General features: G+C 47.4%; 12 non-coding genes across 12 annotated transcripts; all 12 read left to right on the top strand.

Moving 5' to 3' along the window:
* Window positions 1-716: 716 nt before the first annotated feature.
* Window positions 717-880, top strand: LOC140563038 (U1 spliceosomal RNA). The gene has a single exon (XR_011980276.1). It is a non-coding gene; the product is annotated as a U1 spliceosomal RNA (small nuclear RNA).
* Window positions 881-2,523: 1,643 nt separating this feature from the next.
* Window positions 2,524-2,687, top strand: LOC140563037 (U1 spliceosomal RNA). Its single transcript, XR_011980275.1, has one exon. It is a non-coding gene; the product is annotated as a U1 spliceosomal RNA (small nuclear RNA).
* A 1,633-nt stretch (window positions 2,688-4,320) lies between these two features.
* Window positions 4,321-4,484, top strand: LOC140563036 (U1 spliceosomal RNA). Its single transcript, XR_011980274.1, has one exon. It is a non-coding gene; the product is annotated as a U1 spliceosomal RNA (small nuclear RNA).
* Window positions 4,485-6,127: 1,643 nt separating this feature from the next.
* On the top strand, window positions 6,128-6,291 carry LOC140563034 (U1 spliceosomal RNA). Its single transcript, XR_011980273.1, has one exon. It is a non-coding gene; the product is annotated as a U1 spliceosomal RNA (small nuclear RNA).
* A 1,643-nt stretch (window positions 6,292-7,934) lies between these two features.
* Window positions 7,935-8,098, top strand: LOC140563137 (U1 spliceosomal RNA). Its single transcript, XR_011980369.1, has one exon. It is a non-coding gene; the product is annotated as a U1 spliceosomal RNA (small nuclear RNA).
* A 1,655-nt stretch (window positions 8,099-9,753) lies between these two features.
* On the top strand, window positions 9,754-9,917 carry LOC140563085 (U1 spliceosomal RNA). The gene has a single exon (XR_011980320.1). It is a non-coding gene; the product is annotated as a U1 spliceosomal RNA (small nuclear RNA).
* Window positions 9,918-11,560: 1,643 nt separating this feature from the next.
* On the top strand, window positions 11,561-11,724 carry LOC140563033 (U1 spliceosomal RNA). The gene has a single exon (XR_011980272.1). It is a non-coding gene; the product is annotated as a U1 spliceosomal RNA (small nuclear RNA).
* Window positions 11,725-13,379: 1,655 nt separating this feature from the next.
* On the top strand, window positions 13,380-13,543 carry LOC140563148 (U1 spliceosomal RNA). Its single transcript, XR_011980379.1, has one exon. It is a non-coding gene; the product is annotated as a U1 spliceosomal RNA (small nuclear RNA).
* Window positions 13,544-15,188: 1,645 nt separating this feature from the next.
* LOC140563079 (U1 spliceosomal RNA) lies at window positions 15,189-15,352 on the top strand. Its single transcript, XR_011980315.1, has one exon. It is a non-coding gene; the product is annotated as a U1 spliceosomal RNA (small nuclear RNA).
* Window positions 15,353-16,997: 1,645 nt separating this feature from the next.
* LOC140563078 (U1 spliceosomal RNA) lies at window positions 16,998-17,161 on the top strand. The gene has a single exon (XR_011980314.1). It is a non-coding gene; the product is annotated as a U1 spliceosomal RNA (small nuclear RNA).
* Window positions 17,162-18,816: 1,655 nt separating this feature from the next.
* On the top strand, window positions 18,817-18,980 carry LOC140563031 (U1 spliceosomal RNA). Its single transcript, XR_011980270.1, has one exon. It is a non-coding gene; the product is annotated as a U1 spliceosomal RNA (small nuclear RNA).
* Window positions 18,981-20,623: 1,643 nt separating this feature from the next.
* On the top strand, window positions 20,624-20,787 carry LOC140563030 (U1 spliceosomal RNA). The gene has a single exon (XR_011980269.1). It is a non-coding gene; the product is annotated as a U1 spliceosomal RNA (small nuclear RNA).
* Window positions 20,788-21,982: the final 1,195 nt, after the last annotated feature.

Genomic DNA, 21,982 nt, shown 5'->3' with positions numbered 1-21,982 from the left:
TCCTGACGAAGACTGTGAACAAGCCACAGCCCCAAGAAACTAATTAAGGCCTGAGATCTTGAGAAAAGTTATCCGAGAGCTGAAATCTCTTGGGGAGCCCATCTTTGTTGCGTGGTGCTCCTTTCCTCTTTCCACTCTAATGTTGTGCAGAACAAAAATCCTACACTGTCTCTTGCTAAAAATGTTTGCTAACAGACCGTTTGACCAGGGTTGCCTAAAGTTTTGCACGGGACTGTAAGTACGCACTGTTTGTAATGAAAGATGCAATAGTTGAGTTGATCATGATATGGATAAGAAATTGTCCTATTGTCCACCCCTACTGTGACCCACCTGAAGCAGGGCATGAGGATGTTTGTTGAATTAGCTAATGATAACTGTTGCTTGTGGGAGTTGTTCAGGACTGAGCCCCTGTCCTGGGCCTTGTAGGAGGGAGAGAATTGGTGGAGCAGCCCCCTCTGGTGAGCAGCATTGTACGCACTCAGAAGCAGTGCATCATGGGAAGTGTTGTGGTTTTCGGAAACATGGCAAAGTAAAGCGTTTTGTGAGGCAGCACACCAATGCATTTGTTGGTGATGTCTTTGTGTGTGTGTGTGTATGTAGGGTCTTTGTTGCAGTGTTTTATTTCAGTGTCTGGGTGGTGTAACGCATGTAGTCTTTACCGTCTCAGTGAAGAGGACAGCCAGTGGTGGTCCCACTCCCCAGTGTGTAAAGAACTCATACTTACCTGGCAGGGGAGATACCATGATCAAGAAGGTGGTTCACCCAGGGTGAGGCTCAACCATTGCACTCCGGTTGTGCTGACCCCTGCGAATTCCCCAAATGTGGGAATCTCGACTGCATAATTTCTGGTAGTGGGGGACTGCGTTCGCGCTCTCCCCTGATGTTCTTGTCTAACGATAGATTGCTTTTACAAAACAGTCCTTGGGACGTCAAATTGCTTTTGCGTGCTGTGACTCCTGCGGGGGGGTAGCTGGTGTCATAACCCAGCTGCTTCAAGTGGCTCTCTTCACGTGTCTTTACTTCTTACGTGCTTGACAAGTCGGAACTGACTTCAGGATCCACACGTGGCACCTTCCAAAATGGGAAAAGATCTGAAGCTTTAGAAAGAAGCAAAAAAGACATCAATTCCTACAAAACGTTTCTACACCCTCTTTTAGTCGCTACACTCAATCCATTCAAGCAGCCCTGATTACGCTGTCCTTACAACGGACATGTGAGCAGTGAGTGTTGTGGAAGCACTGGCCATATCCACCATCTGCTCAGACAAGAATATTGGGACACATTGGGATGTCATTTCTCACAATAAGGCTGAATATTACGTCAGGTCAAGTGCTTTTATTGTCGTTCTTCACTGTAACTTGTTGACATTGAAGCGAGACGTCGTTCTTCAAGCCCATGCAGCAACACAAGACAGCGGGACATTTCACAGGAACGCATAGAATGGAGATACAAGACTGGTCGGCCCACAGGAGCCCTTTCCAAAATGCATCAGGCTCATTGTTTAGACTGTGGAACAGTCCACCATCACTCCAGAGCCTGCTAAATCTTTACTCCAAGAGGGACCTCAAGTTGGCCTTTGGCCTCGGCCCTTCCTTTTGACTGCCATTTCTCAACAACGTTACGTGCTGAGGAAGCGGCTACCTTAAAACGCTTTTCCTATAGCCTTCTCCTGCTTTGAGGTGGGCGGTTGTTGAACTTTTCGTAGTGCTAGGTAGCTGATTAGAGGAGCCTCTGGCTGCTGGCCGGCAGTGCTAAGCTTTGAGAAATCCCTTTTTAGAAAGCTTTGACATTTGCGTCAGCTGGGCTTTCCTGACGAAGACTGTGAACAAGCCACAGCCCCAAGAAACTAATTAAGGCCTGAGATCTTGAGAAAAGTTATCCGAGAGCTGAAATCTCTTGGGGAGCCCATCTTTGTTGCGTGGTGCTCCTTTCCTCTTTCCACTCTAATGTTGTGCAGAACAAAAATCCTACACTGTCTCTTGCTAAAAATGTTTGCTAACAGACCGTTTGACCAGGGTTGCCTAAAGTTTTGCACGGGACTGTAAGTACGCACTGTTTGTAATGAAAGATGCAATAGTTGAGTTGATCATGATATGGATAAGATATTGTCCTATTGTCCACCCCTACTGTGACCCACCTGAAGCAGGGCATGAGGATGTTTGTTGAATTAGCTAATGATAACTGTTGCTTGTGGGAGTTGTTCAGGACTGAGCCCCTGTCCTGGGCCTTGTAGGAGGGAGAGAATTGGTGGAGCAGCCCCCTCTGGTGAGCAGCATTGTACGCACTCAGAAGCAGTGCATCATGGGAAGTGTTGTGGTTTTCGGAAACATGGCAAAGTAAAGCGTTTTGTGAGGCAGCACACCAATGCATTTGTTGGTGATGTCTTTGTGTGTGTGTGTGTATGTAGGGTCTTTGTTGCAGTGTTTTATTTCAGTGTCTGGGTGGTGTAACGCATGTAGTCTTTACCATCTCAGTGAAGAGGACAGCCAGTGGTGGTCCCACTCCCCAGTGTGTGAAGAACTCATACTTACCTGGCAGGGGAGATACCATGATCAAGAAGGTGGTTCACCCAGGGTGAGGCTCAACCATTGCACTCCGGTTGTGCTGACCCCTGCGAATTCCCCAAATGTGGGAATCTCGACTGCATAATTTCTGGTAGTGGGGGACTGCGTTCGCGCTCTCCCCTGATTTTCTCGTCTAACGATAGATTGCTCTTACAAAACAGTCCTTGGGACGTCAAATTGCTTTTGCGTGCTGTGACGTCTGCGGGGGGGTAGCTGGTGTCATAACCCAGCTGCTTCAAGTGGCTCTCTTCACGTGTCTTTACTTCTTACGTGCTTGACAAGTCGGAACTGACTTCAGGATCCACACGTGGCACCTTCCAAAATGGGAAAAGATCTGAAGCTTTAGAAAGAAGCAAAAAAGACATCAATTCCTACAAAACGTTTCTACACCCTCTTTTAGTCGCTACACTCAATCCATTCAAGCAGCCCTGATTACGCTGTCCTTACAACGGACATGTGAGCAGTGAGTGTTGTGGAAGCACTGGCCATATCCACCATCTGCTCAGACAAGAATATTGGGATGTCATTTCTCACAATAAGGCTGAATATTACGTCAGGTCAAGTGCTTTTATTGTCGTTCTTCACTGTAACTTGTTGACATTGAAACGAGACGTCGTTCTTCAAGCCCATGCAGCAACACAAGACAGCGGGACATTTCACAGGAACGCATAGAATGGAGATACAAGACTGGTCGGCCCACAGGAGCCCTTTCCAAAATGCATCAGGCTCATTGTTTAGACTGTGGAACAGTCCACCATCACTCCAGAGCCTGCTAAATCTTTACTCCAAGAGGGACCTCAAGTTGGCCTTTGGCCTCGGCCCTTCCTTTTGACTGCCATTTCTCAACAACGTTACGTGCTGAGGAAGCGGCTACCTTAAAACGCTTTTCCTATAGCCTTCTCCTGCTTTGAGGTGGGCGGTTGTTGAACTTTTCGTAGTGCTAGGTAGCTGATTAGAGGAGCCTCTGGCTGCTGGCCGGCAGTGCTAAGCTTTGAGAAATCCCTTTTTAGAAAGCTTTGACATTTGCGTCAGCTGGGCTTTCCTGACGAAGACTGTGAACAAGCCACAGCCCCAAGAAACTAATTAAGGCCTGAGATCTTGAGAAAAGTTATCCGAGAGCTGAAATCTCTTGGGGAGCCCATCTTTGTTGCGTGGTGCTCCTTTCCTCTTTCCACTCTAATGTTGTGCAGAACAAAAATCCTACACTGTCTCTTGCTAAAAATGTTTGCTAACAGACCGTTTGACCAGGGTTGCCTAAAGTTTTGCACGGGACTGTAAGTACGCACTGTTTGTAATGAAAGATGCAATAGTTGAGTTGATCATGATATGGATAAGAAATTGTCCTATTGTCCACCCCTACTGTGACCCACCTGAAGCAGGGCATGAGGATGTTTGTTGAATTAGCTAATGATAACTGTTGCTTGTGGGAGTTGTTCAGGACTGAGCCCCTGTCCTGGGCCTTGTAGGAGGGAGAGAATTGGTGGAGCAGCCCCCTCTGGTGAGCAGCATTGTACGCACTCAGAAGCAGTGCATCATGGGAAGTGTTGTGGTTTTCGGAAACATGGCAAAGTAAAGCGTTTTGTGAGGCAGCACACCAATGCATTTGTTGGTGATGTCTTTGTGTGTGTGTGTGTATGTAGGGTCTTTGTTGCAGTGTTTTATTTCAGTGTCTGGGTGGTGTAACGCATGTAGTCTTTACCGTCTCAGTGAAGAGGACAGCCAGTGGTGGTCCCACTCCCCAGTGTGTAAAGAACTCATACTTACCTGGCAGGGGAGATACCATGATCAAGAAGGTGGTTCACCCAGGGTGAGGCTCAACCATTGCACTCCGGTTGTGCTGACCCCTGCGAATTCCCCAAATGTGGGAATCTCGACTGCATAATTTCTGGTAGTGGGGGACTGCGTTCGCGCTCTCCCCTGATGTTCTTGTCTAACGATAGATTGCTTTTACAAAACAGTCCTTGGGACGTCAAATTGCTTTTGCGTGCTGTGACTCCTGCGGGGGGGTAGCTGGTGTCATAACCCAGCTGCTTCAAGTGGCTCTCTTCACGTGTCTTTACTTCTTACGTGCTTGACAAGTCGGAACTGACTTCAGGATCCACACGTGGCACCTTCCAAAATGGGAAAAGATCTGAAGCTTTAGAAAGAAGCAAAAAAGACATCAATTCCTACAAAACGTTTCTACACCCTCTTTTAGTCGCTACACTCAATCCATTCAAGCAGCCCTGATTACGCTGTCCTTACAACGGACATGTGAGCAGTGAGTGTTGTGGAAGCACTGGCCATATCCACCATCTGCTCAGACAAGAATATTGGGACACATTGGGATGTCATTTCTCACAATAAGGCTGAATATTACGTCAGGTCAAGTGCTTTTATTGTCGTTCTTCACTGTAACTTGTTGACATTGAAGCGAGACGTCGTTCTTCAAGCCCATGCAGCAACACAAGACAGCGGGACATTTCACAGGAACGCATAGAATGGAGATACAAGACTGGTCGGCCCACAGGAGCCCTTTCCAAAATGCATCAGGCTCATTGTTTAGACTGTGGAACAGTCCACCATCACTCCAGAGCCTGCTAAATCTTTACTCCAAGAGGGACCTCAAGTTGGCCTTTGGCCTCGGCCCTTCCTTTTGACTGCCATTTCTCAACAACGTTACGTGCTGAGGAAGCGGCTACCTTAAAACGCTTTTCCTATAGCCTTCTCCTGCTTTGAGGTGGGCGGTTGTTGAACTTTTCGTAGTGCTAGGTAGCTGATTAGAGGAGCCTCTGGCTGCTGGCCGGCAGTGCTAAGCTTTGAGAAATCCCTTTTTAGAAAGCTTTGACATTTGCGTCAGCTGGGCTTTCCTGACGAAGACTGTGAACAAGCCACAGCCCCAAGAAACTAATTAAGGCCTGAGATCTTGAGAAAAGTTATCCGAGAGCTGAAATCTCTTGGGGAGCCCATCTTTGTTGCGTGGTGCTCCTTTCCTCTTTCCACTCTAATGTTGTGCAGAACAAAAATCCTACACTGTCTCTTGCTAAAAATGTTTGCTAACAGACCGTTTGACCAGGGTTGCCTAAAGTTTTGCACGGGACTGTAAGTACGCACTGTTTGTAATGAAAGATGCAATAGTTGAGTTGATCATGATATGGATAAGATATTGTCCTATTGTCCACCCCTACTGTGACCCACCTGAAGCAGGGCATGAGGATGTTTGTTGAATTAGCTAATGATAACTGTTGCTTGTGGGAGTTGTTCAGGACTGAGCCCCTGTCCTGGGCCTTGTAGGAGGGAGAGAATTGGTGGAGCAGCCCCCTCTGGTGAGCAGCATTGTACGCACTCAGAAGCAGTGCATCATGGGAAGTGTTGTGGTTTTCGGAAACATGGCAAAGTAAAGCGTTTTGTGAGGCAGCACACCAATGCATTTGTTGGTGATGTCTTTGTGTGTGTGTGTGTATGTAGGGTCTTTGTTGCAGTGTTTTATTTCAGTGTCTGGGTGGTGTAACGCATGTAGTCTTTACCATCTCAGTGAAGAGGACAGCCAGTGGTGGTCCCACTCCCCAGTGTGTGAAGAACTCATACTTACCTGGCAGGGGAGATACCATGATCAAGAAGGTGGTTCACCCAGGGTGAGGCTCAACCATTGCACTCCGGTTGTGCTGACCCCTGCGAATTCCCCAAATGTGGGAATCTCGACTGCATAATTTCTGGTAGTGGGGGACTGCGTTCGCGCTCTCCCCTGATTTTCTCGTCTAACGATAGATTGCTCTTACAAAACAGTCCTTGGGACGTCAAATTGCTTTTGCGTGCTGTGACGTCTGCGGGGGGGTAGCTGGTGTCATAACCCAGCTGCTTCAAGTGGCTCTCTTCACGTGTCTTTACTTCTTACGTGCTTGACAAGTCGGAACTGACTTCCGGATCCACACGTGGCACCTTCCAAAATGGGAAAAGATCTGAAGCTTTAGAAAGAAGCAAAAAAGACATCAATTCCTACAAAACGTTTCTACACCCTCTTTTAGTCGCTACACTCAATCCATTCAAGCAGCCCTGATTACGCTGTCCTTACAACGGACATGTGAGCAGTGAGTGTTGTGGAAGCACTGGCCATATCCACCATCTGCTCAGACAAGAATATTGGGACACATTGGGATGTCATTTCTCACAATAAGGCTGAATATTACGTCAGGTCAAGTGCTTTTATTGTCGTTCTTCACTGTAACTTGTTGACATTGAAACGAGACGTCGTTCTTCAAGCCCATGCAGCAACACAAGACAGCGGGACATTTCACAGGAACGCATAGAATGGAGATACAAGACTGGTCGGCCCACAGGAGCCCTTTCCAAAATGCATCAGGCTCATTGTTTAGACTGTGGAACAGTCCACCATCACTCCAGAGCCTGCTAAATCTTTACTCCAAGAGGGACCTCAAGTTGGCCTTTGGCCTCGGCCCTTCCTTTTGACTGCCATTTCTCAACAACGTTACGTGCTGAGGAAGCGGCTACCTTAAAACGCTTTTCCTATAGCCTTCTCCTGCTTTGAGGTGGGCGGTTGTTGAACTTTTCGTAGTGCTAGGTAGCTGATTAGAAGAGCCTCTGGCTGCTGGCCGGCAGTGCTAAGCTTTGAGAAATCCCTTTTTAGAAAGCTTTGACATTTGCGTCAGCTGGGCTTTCCTGACGAAGACTGTGAACAAGCCACAGCCCCAAGAAACTAATTAAGGCCTGAGATCTTGAGAAAAGTTATCCGAGAGCTGAAATCTCTTGGGGAGCCCATCTTTGTTGCGTGGTGCTCCTTTCCTCTTTCCACTCTAATGTTGTGCAGAACAAAAATCCTACACTGTCTCTTGCTAAAAATGTTTGCTAACAGACCGTTTGACCAGGGTTGCCTAAAGTTTTGCACGGGACTGTAAGTACGCACTGTTTGTAATGAAAGATGCAATAGTTGAGTTGATCATGATATGGATAAGAAATTGTCCTATTGTCCACCCCTACTGTGACCCACCTGAAGCAGGGCATGAGGATGTTTGTTGAATTAGCTAATGATAACTGTTGCTTGTGGGAGTTGTTCAGGACTGAGCCCCTGTCCTGGGCCTTGTAGGAGGGAGAGAATTGGTGGAGCAGCCCCCTCTGGTGAGCAGCATTGTACGCACTCAGAAGCAGTGCATCATGGGAAGTGTTGTGGTTTTCGGAAACATGGCAAAGTAAAGCGTTTTGTGAGGCAGCACACCAATGCATTTGTTGGTGATGTCTTTGTGTGTGTGTGTGTATGTAGGGTCTTTGTTGCAGTGTTTTATTTCAGTGTCTGGGTGGTGTAACGCATGTAGTCTTTACCGTCTCAGTGAAGAGGACAGCCAGTGGTGGTCCCACTCCCCAGTGTGTAAAGAACTCATACTTACCTGGCAGGGGAGATACCATGATCAAGAAGGTGGTTCACCCAGGGTGAGGCTCAACCATTGCACTCCGGTTGTGCTGACCCCTGCTAATTCCCCAAATGTGGGAATCTCGACTGCATAATTTCTGGTAGTGGTGGACTGCGTTCGCGCTCTCCCCTGATGTTCTTGTCTAACGATAGATTGCTTTTACAAAACAGTCCTTGGGACGTCAAATTGCTTTTGCGTGCTGTGACTCCTGCGGGGGGGTAGCTGGTGTCATAACCCAGCTGCTTCAAGTGGCTCTCTTCACGTGTCTTTACTTCTTACGTGCTTGACAAGTCGGAACTGACTTCAGGATCCACACGTGGCACCTTCCAAAATGGGAAAAGATCTGAAGCTTTAGAAAGAAGCAAAAAAGACATCAATTCCTACAAAACGTTTCTACACCCTCTTTTAGTCGCTACACTCAATCCATTCAAGCAGCCCTGATTACGCTGTCCTTACAACGGACATGTGAGCAGTGAGTGTTGTGGAAGCACTGGCCATATCCACCATCTGCTCAGACAAGAATATTGGGACACATTGGGATGTCATTTCTCACAATAAGGCTGAATATTACGTCAGGTCAAGTGCTTTTATTGTCGTTCTTCACTGTAACTTGTTGACATTGAAACGAGACGTCGTTCTTCAAGCCCATGCAGCAACACAAGACAGCGGGACATTTCACAGGAACGCATAGAATGGAGATACAAGACTGGTCGGCCCACAGGAGCCCTTTCCAAAATGCATCAGGCTCATTGTTTAGACTGTGGAACAGTCCACCATCACTCCAGAGCCTGCTAAATCTTTACTCCAAGAGGGACCTCAAGTTGGCCTTTGGCCTCGGCCCTTCCTTTTGACTGCCATTTCTCAACAACGTTACGTGCTGAGGAAGCGGCTACCTTAAAACGCTTTTCCTATAGCCTTCTCCTGCTTTGAGGTGGGCGGTTGTTGAACTTTTCGTAGTGCTAGGTAGCTGATTAGAGGAGCCTCTGGCTGCTGGCCGGCAGTGCTAAGCTTTGAGAAATCCCTTTTTAGAAAGCTTTGACATTTGCGTCAGCTGGGCTTTCCTGACGAAGACTGTGAACAAGCCACAGCCCCAAGAAACTAATTAAGGCCTGAGATCTTGAGAAAAGTTATCCGAGAGCTGAAATCTCTTGGGGAGCCCATCTTTGTTGCGTGGTGCTCCTTTCCTCTTTCCACTCTAATGTTGTGCAGAACAAAAATCCTACACTGTCTCTTGCTAAAAATGTTTGCTAACAGACCGTTTGACCAGGGTTGCCTAAAGTTTTGCACGGGACTGTAAGTACGCACTGTTTGTAATGAAAGATGCAATAGTTGAGTTGATCATGATATGGATAAGATATTGTCCTATTGTCCACCCCTACTGTGACCCACCTGAAGCAGGGCATGAGGATGTTTGTTGAATTAGCTAATGATAACTGTTGCTTGTGGGAGTTGTTCAGGACTGAGCCCCTGTCCTGGGCCTTGTAGGAGGGAGAGAATTGGTGGAGCAGCCCCCTCTGGTGAGCAGCATTGTACGCACTCAGAAGCAGTGCATCATGGGAAGTGTTGTGGTTTTCGGAAACATGGCAAAGTAAAGCGTTTTGTGAGGCAGCACACCAATGCATTTGTTGGTGATGTCTTTGTTTGTGTGTGTGTGTGTGTGTGTGTATGTAGGGTCTTTGTTGCAGTGTTTTATTTCAGTGTCTGGGTGGTGTAACGCATGTAGTCTTTACCGTCTCAGTGAAGAGGACAGCCAGTGGTGGTCCCACTCCCCAGTGTGTGAAGAACTCATACTTACCTGGCAGGGGAGATACCATGATCAAGAAGGTGGTTCACCCAGGGTGAGGCTCAACCATTGCACTCCGGTTGTGCTGACCCCTGCGAATTCCCCAAATGTGGGAATCTCGACTGCATAATTTCTGGTAGTGGGGGACTGCGTTCGTGCTCTCCCCTGATTTTCTCGTCTAACGATAGATTGCTCTTACAAAACAGTCCTTGGGACGTCAAATTGCTTTTGCGTGCTGTGACGTCTGCGGGGGGGTAGCTGGTGTCATAACCCAGCTGCTTCAAGTGGCTCTCTTCACGTGTCTTTACTTCTTACGTGCTTGACAAGTCGGAACTGACTTCAGGATCCACACGTGGCACCTTCCAAAATGGGAAAAGATCTGAAGCTTTAGAAAGAAGCAAAAAAGACATCAATTCCTACAAAACGTTTCTACACCCTCTTTTAGTCGCTACACTCAATCCATTCAAGCAGCCCTGATTACGCTGTCCTTACAACGGACATGTGAGCAGTGAGTGTTGTGGAAGCACTGGCCATATCCACCATCTGCTCAGACAAGAATATTGGGACACATTGGGATGTCATTTCTCACAATAAGGCTGAATATTACGTCAGGTCAAGTGCTTTTATTGTCGTTCTTCACTGTAACTTGTTGACATTGAAACGAGACGTCGTTCTTCAAGCCCATGCAGCAACACAAGACAGCGGGACATTTCACAGGAACGCATAGAATGGAGATACAAGACTGGTCGGCCCACAGGAGCCCTTTCCAAAATGCATCAGGCTCATTGTTTAGACTGTGGAACAGTCCACCATCACTCCAGAGCCTGCTAAATCTTTACTCCAAGAGGGACCTCAAGTTGGCCTTTGGCCTCGGCCCTTCCTTTTGACTGCCATTTCTCAACAACGTTACGTGCTGAGGAAGCGGCTACCTTAAAACGCTTTTCCTATAGCCTTCTCCTGCTTTGAGGTGGGCGGTTGTTGAACTTTTCGTAGTGCTAGGTAGCTGATTAGAAGAGCCTCTGGCTGCTGGCCGGCAGTGCTAAGCTTTGAGAAATCCCTTTTTAGAAAGCTTTGACATTTGCGTCAGCTGGGCTTTCCTGACGAAGACTGTGAACAAGCCACAGCCCCAAGAAACTAATTAAGGCCTGAGATCTTGAGAAAAGTTATCCGAGAGCTGAAATCTCTTGGGGAGCCCATCTTTGTTGCGTGGTGCTCCTTTCCTCTTTCCACTCTAATGTTGTGCAGAACAAAAATCCTACACTGTCTCTTGCTAAAAATGTTTGCTAACAGACCGTTTGACCAGGGTTGCCTAAAGTTTTGCACGGGACTGTAAGTACGCACTGTTTGTAATGAAAGATGCAATAGTTGAGTTGATCATGATATGGATAAGAAATTGTCCTATTGTCCACCCCTACTGTGACCCACCTGAAGCAGGGCATGAGGATGTTTGTTGAATTAGCTAATGATAACTGTTGCTTGTGGGAGTTGTTCAGGACTGAGCCCCTGTCCTGGGCCTTGTAGGAGGGAGAGAATTGGTGGAGCAGCCCCCTCTGGTGAGCAGCATTGTACGCACTCAGAAGCAGTGCATCATGGGAAGTGTTGTGGTTTTCGGAAACATGGCAAAGTAAAGCGTTTTGTGAGGCAGCACACCAATGCATTTGTTGGTGATGTCTTTGTGTGTGTGTGTGTATGTAGGGTCTTTGTTGCAGTGTTTTATTTCAGTGTCTGGGTGGTGTAACGCATGTAGTCTTTACCGTCTCAGTGAAGAGGACAGCCAGTGGTGGTCCCACTCCCCAGTGTGTAAAGAACTCATACTTACCTGGCAGGGGAGATACCATGATCAAGAAGGTGGTTCACCCAGGGTGAGGCTCAACCATTGCACTCCGGTTGTGCTGACCCCTGCGAATTCCCCAAATGTGGGAATCTCGACTGCATAATTTCTGGTAGTGGGGGACTGCGTTCGCGCTCTCCCCTGATGTTCTTGTCTAACGATAGATTGCTTTTACAAAACAGTCCTTGGGACGTCAAATTGCTTTTGCGTGCTGTGACTCCTGCGGGGGGGTAGCTGGTGTTATAACCCAGCTGCTTCAAGTGGCTCTCTTCACGTGTCTTTACTTCTTACGTGCTTGACAAGTCGGAACTGACTTCAGGATCCACACGTGGCACCTTCCAAAATGGGAAAAGATCTGAAGCTTTAGAAAGAAGCAAAAAAGACATCAATTCCTACAAAACGTTTCTACACCCTCTTTTAGTCGCTACACTCAATCCATTCAAGCAGCCCTGATTACGCTGTCCTTACAACGGACATGTGAGCAGTGAGTGTTGTGGAAGCACTGGCCATATCCACCATCTGCTCAGACAAGAATATTGGGACACATTGGGATGTCATTTCTCACAATAAGGCTGAATATTACGTCAGGTCAAGTGCTTTTATTGTCGTTCTTCACTGTAACTTGTTGACATTGAAACGAGACGTCGTTCTTCAAGCCCATGCAGCAACACAAGACAGCGGGACATTTCACAGGAACGCATAGAATGGAGATACAAGACTGGTCGGCCCACAGGAGCCCTTTCCAAAATGCATCAGGCTCATTGTTTAGACTGTGGAACAGTCCACCATCACTCCAGAGCCTGCTAAATCTTTACTCCAAGAGGGACCTCAAGTTGGCCTTTGGCCTCGGCCCTTCCTTTTGACTGCCATTTCTCAACAACGTTACGTGCTGAGGAAGCGGCTACCTTAAAACGCTTTTCCTATAGCCTTCTCCTGCTTTGAGGTGGGCGGTTGTTGAACTTTTCGTAGTGCTAGGTAGCTGATTAGAGGAGCCTCTGGCTGCTGGCCGGCAGTGCTAAGCTTTGAGAAATCCCTTTTTAGAAAGCTTTGACATTTGCGTCAGCTGGGCTTTCCTGACGAAGACTGTGAACAAGCCACAGCCCCAAGAAACTAATTAAGGCCTGAGATCTTGAGAAAAGTTATCCGAGAGCTGAAATCTCTTGGGGAGCCCATCTTTGTTGCGTGGTGCTCCTTTCCTCTTTCCACTCTAATGTTGTGCAGAACAAAAATCCTACACTGTCTCTTGCTAAAAATGTTTGCTAACAGACCGTTTGACCAGGGTTGCCTAAAGTTTTGCACGGGACTGTAAGTACGCACTGTTTGTAATGAAAGATGCAATAGTTGAGTTGATCATGATATGGATAAGATATTGTCCTATTGTCCACCCCTACTGTGACCCACCTGAAGCAGGGCATGAGGATGTTTGTTGAATTAGCTAATGATAACTGTTGCTTGTGGGAGTTGTTCAGGACTGAGCCCCTGTCCTGGGCCTTGTAGGAGGGAGAGAATTGGTGGAGCAGCCCCCTCTGGTGAGCAGCATTGTACGCACTCAGAAGCAGTGCATCATGGGAAGTGTTGTGGTTTTCGGAAACATGGCAAAGTAAAGCGTTTTGTGAGGCAGCACACCAATGCATTTGTTGGTGATGTCTTTGTTTGTGTGTGTGTGTGTGTGTGTGTATGTAGGGTCTTTGTTGCAGTGTTTTATTTCAGTGTCTGGGTGGTGTAACGCATGTAGTCTTTACCGTCTCAGTGAAGAGGACAGCCAGTGGTGGTCCCACTCCCCAGTGTGTGAAGAACTCATACTTACCTGGCAAGGAAGATACCATGATCAAGAAAGTGGTTCACCCAGGGTGAGGCTCAACCATTGCACTCTGTTTGTGCTGACCCCTGCGAATTCCCCAAATGTGGGAATCTCAACTGTATAATTTCTGGTAGTGGGGGACTGTGTTCGCGCTCTCCCCTGATTTTCTCGTCTAACGATAGATTGCTCTTACAAAACAGTCCTTGGGACGTCAAATTGCTTTTGCGTGCTGTGACGTCTGTGGGGGGGTTGCTGGTGTCATAACCCAGCTGCTTCAAGTGGCTCTCTTCACGTGTCTTTACTTCTTACGTGCTTGACAAGTCGGAACTGACTTCAGGATCCACACGTGGCACCTTCCAAAATGGGAAAAGATCTGAAGCTTTAGAAAGAAGCAAAAAAGACATCAATTCCTACAAAATGTTTCTACACCCTCTTTTAGTCGCTACACTCAATCCATTCAAGCAGCCCTGATTACGCTGTCCTTACAACGGACATGTGAGCAGTGAGTGTTGTGGAAGCACTGGCCATATCCACCATCTGCTCAGACAAGAATATTGGGACACATTGGGATGTCATTTCTCACAATAAGGCTGAATATTACGTCAGGTCAAGTGCTTTTATTGTCATTCTTCACTGTAACTTGTTGACATTGAAACGAGACGTCGTTCTTCAAGCCCATGCAGCAACACAAGACAGCGGGACATTTCACAGGAACGCATAGAATGGAGATACAAGACTGGTCGGCCCACAGGAGCCCTTTCCAAAATGCATCAGGCTCATTGTTTAGACTGTGGAACAGTCCACCATCACTCCAGAGCCTGCTAAATCTTTACTCCAAGAGGGACCTCAAGTTGGCCTTTGGCCTCGGCCCTTCCTTTTGACTGCCATTTCTCAACAACGTTACGTGCTGAGGAAGCGGCTACCTTAAAACGCTTTTCCTATAGCCTTCTCCTGCTTTGAGGTGGGCGGTTGTTGAACTTTTCGTAGTGCTAGGTAGCTGATTAGAGGAGCCTCTGGCTGCTGGCCGGCAGTGCTAAGCTTTGAGAAATCCCTTTTTAGAAAGCTTTGACATTTGCGTCAGCTGGGCTTTCCTGACGAAGACTGTGAACAAGCCACAGCCCCAAGAAACTAATTAAGGCCTGAGATCTTGAGAAAAGTTATCCGAGAGCTGAAATCTCTTGGGGAGCCCATCTTTGTTGCGTGTTGCTCCTTTCCTCTTTCCACTCTAATGTTGTGCAGAACAAAAATCCTACACTGTCTCTTGCTAAAAATGTTTGCTAACAGACCGTTTGACCAGGGTTGCCTAAAGTTTTGCACGGGACTGTAAGTACGCACTGTTTGTAATGAAAGATGCAATAGTTGAGTTGATCATGATATGGATAAGATATTGTCCTATTGTCCACCCCTACTGTGACCCACCTGAAGCAGGGCATGAGGATGTTTGTTGAATTAGCTAATGATAACTGTTGCTTGTGGGAGTTGTTCAGGACTGAGCCCCTGTCCTGGGCCTTGTAGGAGGGAGAGAATTGGTGGAGCAGCCCCCTCTGGTGAGCAGCATTGTACGCACTCAGAAGCAGTGCATCATGGGAAGTGTTGTGGTTTTCGGAAACATGGCAAAGTAAAGCGTTTTGTGAGGCAGCACACCAATGCATTTGTTGGTGATGTCTTTGTTTGTGTGTGTGTGTATGTAGGGTCTTTGTTGCAGTGTTTTATTTCAGTGTCTGGGTGGTGTAACGCATGTAGTCTTTACCGTCTCAGTGAAGAGGACAGCCAGTGGTGGTCCCACTCCCCAGTGTGTGAAGAACTCATACTTACCTGGCAGGGGAGATACCATGATCAAGAAGGTGGTTCACCCAGGGTGAGGCTCAACCATTGCACTCCGGTTGTGCTGACCCCTGCGAATTCCCCAAATGTGGGAATCTTGACTGCATAATTTCTGGTAGTAGGGGACTGCGTTCGCGCTCTCCCCTGATTTTCTCGTCTAACGATAGATTGCTCTTACAAAACAGTCCTTGGGACGTCAAATTGCTTTTGCGTGCTGTGACTCCTGCGGGGGGGTAGCTGGTGTCATAACCCAGCTGCTTCAAGCGGCTCTCTTCACGTGTCTTTACTTCGTACGTGCTTGACAAGTCGGAACTGACTTCAGGATCCACACGTGGCACCTTCCAAAATGGGAAAAGATCTGAAGCTTTAGAAAGAAGCAAAAAAGACATCAATTCCTACAAAACGTTTCTACACCCTCTTTTAGTCGCTACACTCAATCCATTCAAGCAGCCCTGATTACGCTGTCCTTACAACGGACATGTGAGCAGTGAGTGTTGTGGAAGCACTGGCCATATCCACCATCTGCTCAGACAAGAATATTGGGACACATTGGGATGTCATTTCTCACAATAAGGCTGAATATTACGTCAGGTCAAGTGCTTTTATTGTCGTTCTTCACTGTAACTTGTTGACATTGAAACGAGACGTCGTTCTTCAAGCCCATGCAGCAACACAAGACAGCGGGACATTTCACAGGAACGCATAGAATGGAGATACAAGACTGGTCGGCCCACAGGAGCCCTTTCCAAAATGCATCAGGCTCATTGTTTAGACTGTGGAACAGTCCACCATCACTCCAGAGCCTGCTAAATCTTTACTCCAAGAGGGACCTCAAGTTGGCCTTTGGCCTCGGCCCTTCCTTTTGACTGCCATTTCTCAACAACGTTACGTGCTGAGGAAGCGGCTACCTTAAAACGCTTTTCCTATAGCCTTCTCCTGCTTTGAGGTGGGCGGTTGTTGAACTTTTCGTAGTGCTAGGTAGCTGATTAGAGGAGCCTCTGGCTGCTGGCCGGCAGTGCTAAGCTTTGAGAAATCCCTTTTTAGAAAGCTTTGACATTTGCGTCAGCTGGGCTTTCCTGACGAAGACTGTGAACAAGCCACAGCCCCAAGAAACTAATTAAGGCCTGAGATCTTGAGAAAAGTTATCCGAGAGCTGAAATCTCTTGGGGAGCCCATCTTTGTTGCGTGGTGCTCCTTTCCTCTTTCCACTCTAATGTTGTGCAGAACAAAAATCCTACACTGTCTCTTGCTAAAAATGTTTGCTAACAGACCGTTTGACCAGGGTTGCCTAAAGTTTTGCACGGGACTGTAAGTACGCACTGTTTGTAATGAAAGATGCAATAGTTGAGTTGATCATGATATGGATAAGATATTGTCCTATTGTCCACCCCTACTGTGACCCACCTGAAGCAGGGCATGAGGATGTTTGTTGAATTAGCTAATGATAACTGTTGCTTGTGGGAGTTGTTCAGGACTGAGCCCCTGTCCTGGGCCTTGTAGGAGGGAGAGAATTGGTGGAGCAGCCCCCTCTGGTGAGCAGCATTGTACGCACTCAGAAGCAGTGCATCATGGGAAGTGTTGTGGTTTTCGGAAACATGGCAAAGTAAAGCGTTTTGTGAGGCAGCACACCAATGCATTTGTTGGTGATGTCTTTGTTTGTGTGTGTGTGTATGTAGGGTCTTTGTTGCAGTGTTTTATTTCAGTGTCTGGGTGGTGTAACGCATGTAGTCTTTACCGTCTCAGTGAAGAGGACAGCCAGTGGTGGTCCCACTCCCCAGTGTGTGAAGAACTCATACTTACCTGGCAGGGGAGATACCATGATCAAGAAGGTGGTTCACCCAGGGTGAGGCTCAACCATTGCACTCCGGTTGTGCTGACCCCTGCGAATTCCCCAAATGTGGGAATCTTGACTGCATAATTTCTGGTAGTAGGGGACTGCGTTCGCGCTCTCCCCTGATTTTCTCGTCTAACGATAGATTGCTCTTACAAAACAGTCCTTGGGACGTCAAATTGCTTTTGCGTGCTGTGACTCCTGCGGGGGGGTAGCTGGTGTCATAACCCAGCTGCTTCAAGCGGCTCTCTTCACGTGTCTTTACTTCGTACGTGCTTGACAAGTCGGAACTGACTTCAGGATCCACACGTGGCACCTTCCAAAATGGGAAAAGATCTGAAGCTTTAGAAAGAAGCAAAAAAGACATCAATTCCTACAAAACGTTTCTACACCCTCTTTTAGTCGCTACACTCAATCCATTCAAGCAGCCCTGATTACGCTGTCCTTACAACGGACATGTGAGCAGTGAGTGTTGTGGAAGCACTGGCCATATCCACCATCTGCTCAGACAAGAATATTGGGACACATTGGGATGTCATTTCTCACAATAAGGCTGAATATTACGTCAGGTCAAGTGCTTTTATTGTCGTTCTTCACTGTAACTTGTTGACATTGAAACGAGACGTCGTTCTTCAAGCCCATGCAGCAACACAAGACAGCGGGACATTTCACAGGAACGCATAGAATGGAGATACAAGACTGGTCGGCCCACAGGAGCCCTTTCCAAAATGCATCAGGCTCATTGTTTAGACTGTGGAACAGTCCACCATCACTCCAGAGCCTGCTAAATCTTTACTCCAAGAGGGACCTCAAGTTGGCCTTTGGCCTCGGCCCTTCCTTTTGACTGCCATTTCTCAACAACGTTACGTGCTGAGGAAGCGGCTACCTTAAAACGCTTTTCCTATAGCCTTCTCCTGCTTTGAGGTGGGCGGTTGTTGAACTTTTCGTAGTGCTAGGTAGCTGATTAGAGGAGCCTCTGGCTGCTGGCCGGCAGTGCTAAGCTTTGAGAAATCCCTTTTTAGAAAGCTTTGACATTTGCGTCAGCTGGGCTTTCCTGACGAAGACTGTGAACAAGCCACAGCCCCAAGAAACTAATTAAGGCCTGAGATCTTGAGAAAAGTTATCCGAGAGCTGAAATCTCTTGGGGAGCCCATCTTTGTTGCGTGGTGCTCCTTTCCTCTTTCCACTCTAATGTTGTGCAGAACAAAAATCCTACACTGTCTCTTGCTAAAAATGTTTGCTAACAGACCGTTTGACCAGGGTTGCCTAAAGTTTTGCACGGGACTGTAAGTACGCACTGTTTGTAATGAAAGATGCAATAGTTGAGTTGATCATGATATGGATAAGATATTGTCCTATTGTCCACCCCTACTGTGACCCACCTGAAGCAGGGCATGAGGATGTTTGTTGAATTAGCTAATGATAACTGTTGCTTGTGGGAGTTGTTCAGGACTGAGCCCCTGTCCTGGGCCTTGTAGGAGGGAGAGAATTGGTGGAGCAGCCCCCTCTGGTGAGCAGCATTGTACGCACTCAGAAGCAGTGCATCATGGGAAGTGTTGTGGTTTTCGGAAACATGGCAAAGTAAAGCGTTTTGTGAGGCAGCACACCAATGCATTTGTTGGTGATGTCTTTGTTTGTGTGTGTGTGTGTGTGTGTGTATGTAGGGTCTTTGTTGCAGTGTTTTATTTCAGTGTCTGGGTGGTGTAACGCATGTAGTCTTTACCGTCTCAGTGAAGAGGACAGCCAGTGGTGGTCCCACTCCCCAGTGTGTGAAGAACTCATACTTACCTGGCAGGGGAGATACCATGATCAAGAAGGTGGTTCACCCAGGGTGAGGCTCAACCATTGCACTCCGGTTGTGCTGACCCCTGCGAATTCCCCAAATGTGGGAATCTCGACTGCATAATTTCTGGTAGTGGGGGACTGCGTTCGCGCTCTCCCCTGATTTTCTCGTCTAACGATAGATTGCTCTTACAAAACAGTCCTTGGGACGTCAAATTGCTTTTGCGTGCTGTGACGTCTGCGGGGGGGTAGCTGGTGTCATAACCCAGCTGCTTCAAATGGCTCTCTTCACGTGTCTTTACTTCTTACGTGCTTGACAAGTCGGAACTGACTTCAGGATCCACACGTGGCACCTTCCAAAATGGGAAAAGATCTGAAGCTTTAGAAAGAAGCAAAAAAGACATCAATTCCTACAAAACGTTTCTACACCCTCTTTTAGTCGCTACACTCAATCCATTCAAGCAGCCCTGATTACGCTGTCCTTACAACGGACATGTGAGCAGTGAGTGTTGTGGAAGCACTGGCCATATCCACCATCTGCTCAGACAAGAATATTGGGACACATTGGGATGTCATTTCTCACAATAAGGCTGAATATTACGTCAGGTCAAGTGCTTTTATTGTCGTTCTTCACTGTAACTTGTTGACATTGAAACGAGACGTCGTTCTTCAAGCCCATGCAGCAACACAAGACAGCGGGACATTTCACAGGAACGCATAGAATGGAGATACAAGACTGGTCGGCCCACAGGAGCCCTTTCCAAAATGCATCAGGCTCATTGTTTAGACTGTGGAACAGTCCACCATCACTCCAGAGCCTGCTAAATCTTTACTCCAAGAGGGACCTCAAGTTGGCCTTTGGCCTCGGCCCTTCCTTTTGACTGCCATTTCTCAACAACGTTACGTGCTGAGGAAGCGGCTACCTTAAAACGCTTTTCCTATAGCCTTCTCCTGCTTTGAGGTGGGCGGTTGTTGAACTTTTCGTAGTGCTAGGTAGCTGATTAGAGGAGCCTCTGGCTGCTGGCCGGCAGTGCTAAGCTTTGAGAAATCCCTTTTTAGAAAGCTTTGACATTTGCGTCAGCTGGGCTTTCCTGACGAAGACTGTGAACAAGCCACAGCCCCAAGAAACTAATTAAGGCCTGAGATCTTGAGAAAAGTTATCCGAGAGCTGAAATCTCTTGGGGAGCCCATCTTTGTTGCGTGGTGCTCCTTTCCTCTTTCCACTCTAATGTTGTGCAGAACAAAAATCCTACACTGTCTCTTGCTAAAAATGTTTGCTAACAGACCGTTTGACCAGGGTTGCCTAAAGTTTTGCACGGGACTGTAAGTACGCACTGTTTGTAATGAAAGATGCAATAGTTGAGTTGATCATGATATGGATAAGAAATTGTCCTATTGTCCACCCCTACTGTGACCCACCTGAAGCAGGGCATGAGGATGTTTGTTGAATTAGCTAATGATAACTGTTGCTTGTGGGAGTTGTTCAGGACTGAGCCCCTGTCCTGGGCCTTGTAGGAGGGAGAGAATTGGTGGAGCAGCCCCCTCTGGTGAGCAGCATTGTACGCACTCAGAAGCAGTGCATCATGGGAAGTGTTGTGGTTTTCGGAAACATGGCAAAGTAAAGCGTTTTGTGAGGCAGCACACCAATGCATTTGTTGGTGATGTCTTTGTGTGTGTGTGTGTATGTAGGGTCTTTGTTGCAGTGTTTTATTTCAGTGTCTGGGTGGTGTAACGCATGTAGTCTTTACCGTCTCAGTGAAGAGGACAGCCAGTGGTGGTCCCACTCCCCAGTGTGTAAAGAACTCATACTTACCTGGCAGGGGAGATACCATGATCAAGAAGGTGGTTCACCCAGGGTGAGGCTCAACCATTGCACTCCGGTTGTGCTGACCCCTGCGAATTCCCCAAATGTGGGAATCTCGACTGCATAATTTCTGGTAGTGGGGGACTGCGTTCGCGCTCTCCCCTGATGTTCTTGTCTAACGATAGATTGCTTTTACAAAACAGTCCTTGGGACGTCAAATTGCTTTTGCGTGCTGTGACTCCTGCGGGGGGGTAGCTGGTGTCATAACCCAGCTGCTTCAAGTGGCTCTCTTCACGTGTCTTTACTTCTTACGTGCTTGACAAGTCGGAACTGACTTCAGGATCCACACGTGGCACCTTCCAAAATGGGAAAAGATCTGAAGCTTTAGAAAGAAGCAAAAAAGACATCAATTCCTACAAAACGTTTCTACACCCTCTTTTAGTCGCTACACTCAATCCATTCAAGCAGCCCTGATTACGCTGTCCTTACAACGGACATGTGAGCAGTGAGTGTTGTGGAAGCACTGGCCATATCCACCATCTGCTCAGACAAGAATATTGGGACACATTGGGATGTCATTTCTCACAATAAGGCTGAATATTACGTCAGGTCAAGTGCTTTTATTGTCGTTCTTCACTGTAACTTGTTGACATTGAAACGAGACGTCGTTCTTCAAGCCCATGCAGCAACACAAGACAGCGGGACATTTCACAGGAACGCATAGAATGGAGATACAAGACTGGTCGGCCCACAGGAGCCCTTTCCAAAATGCATCAGGCTCATTGTTTAGACTGTGGAACAGTCCACCATCACTCCAGAGCCTGCTAAATCTTTACTCCAAGAGGGACCTCAAGTTGGCCTTTGGCCTCGGCCCTTCCTTTTGACTGCCATTTCTCAACAACGTTACGTGCTGAGGAAGCGGCTACCTTAAAACGCTTTTCCTATAGCCTTCTCCTGCTTTGAGGTGGGCGGTTGTTGAACTTTTCGTAGTGCTAGGTAGCTGATTAGAGGAGCCTCTGGCTGCTGGCCGGCAGTGCTAAGCTTTGAGAAATCCCTTTTTAGAAAGCTTTGACATTTGCGTCAGCTGGGCTTTCCTGACGAAGACTGTGAACAAGCCACAGCCCCAAGAAACTAATTAAGGCCTGAGATCTTGAGAAAAGTTATCCGAGAGCTGAAATCTCTTGGGGAGCCCATCTTTGTTGCGTGGTGCTCCTTTCCTCTTTCCACTCTAATGTTGTGCAGAACAAAAATCCTACACTGTCTCTTGCTAAAAATGTTTGCTAACAGACCGTTTGACCAGGGTTGCCTAAAGTTTTGCACGGGACTGTAAGTACGCACTGTTTGTAATGAAAGATGCAAT

This window comes from Salminus brasiliensis, chromosome 9 (genome assembly GCF_030463535.1).
Source record: "Salminus brasiliensis chromosome 9, fSalBra1.hap2, whole genome shotgun sequence".
NCBI classification, from domain to species: Eukaryota; Metazoa; Chordata; class Actinopteri; order Characiformes; family Bryconidae; genus Salminus; species Salminus brasiliensis.
This window is presented reverse-complemented; position numbering and strand designations above follow the sequence as displayed.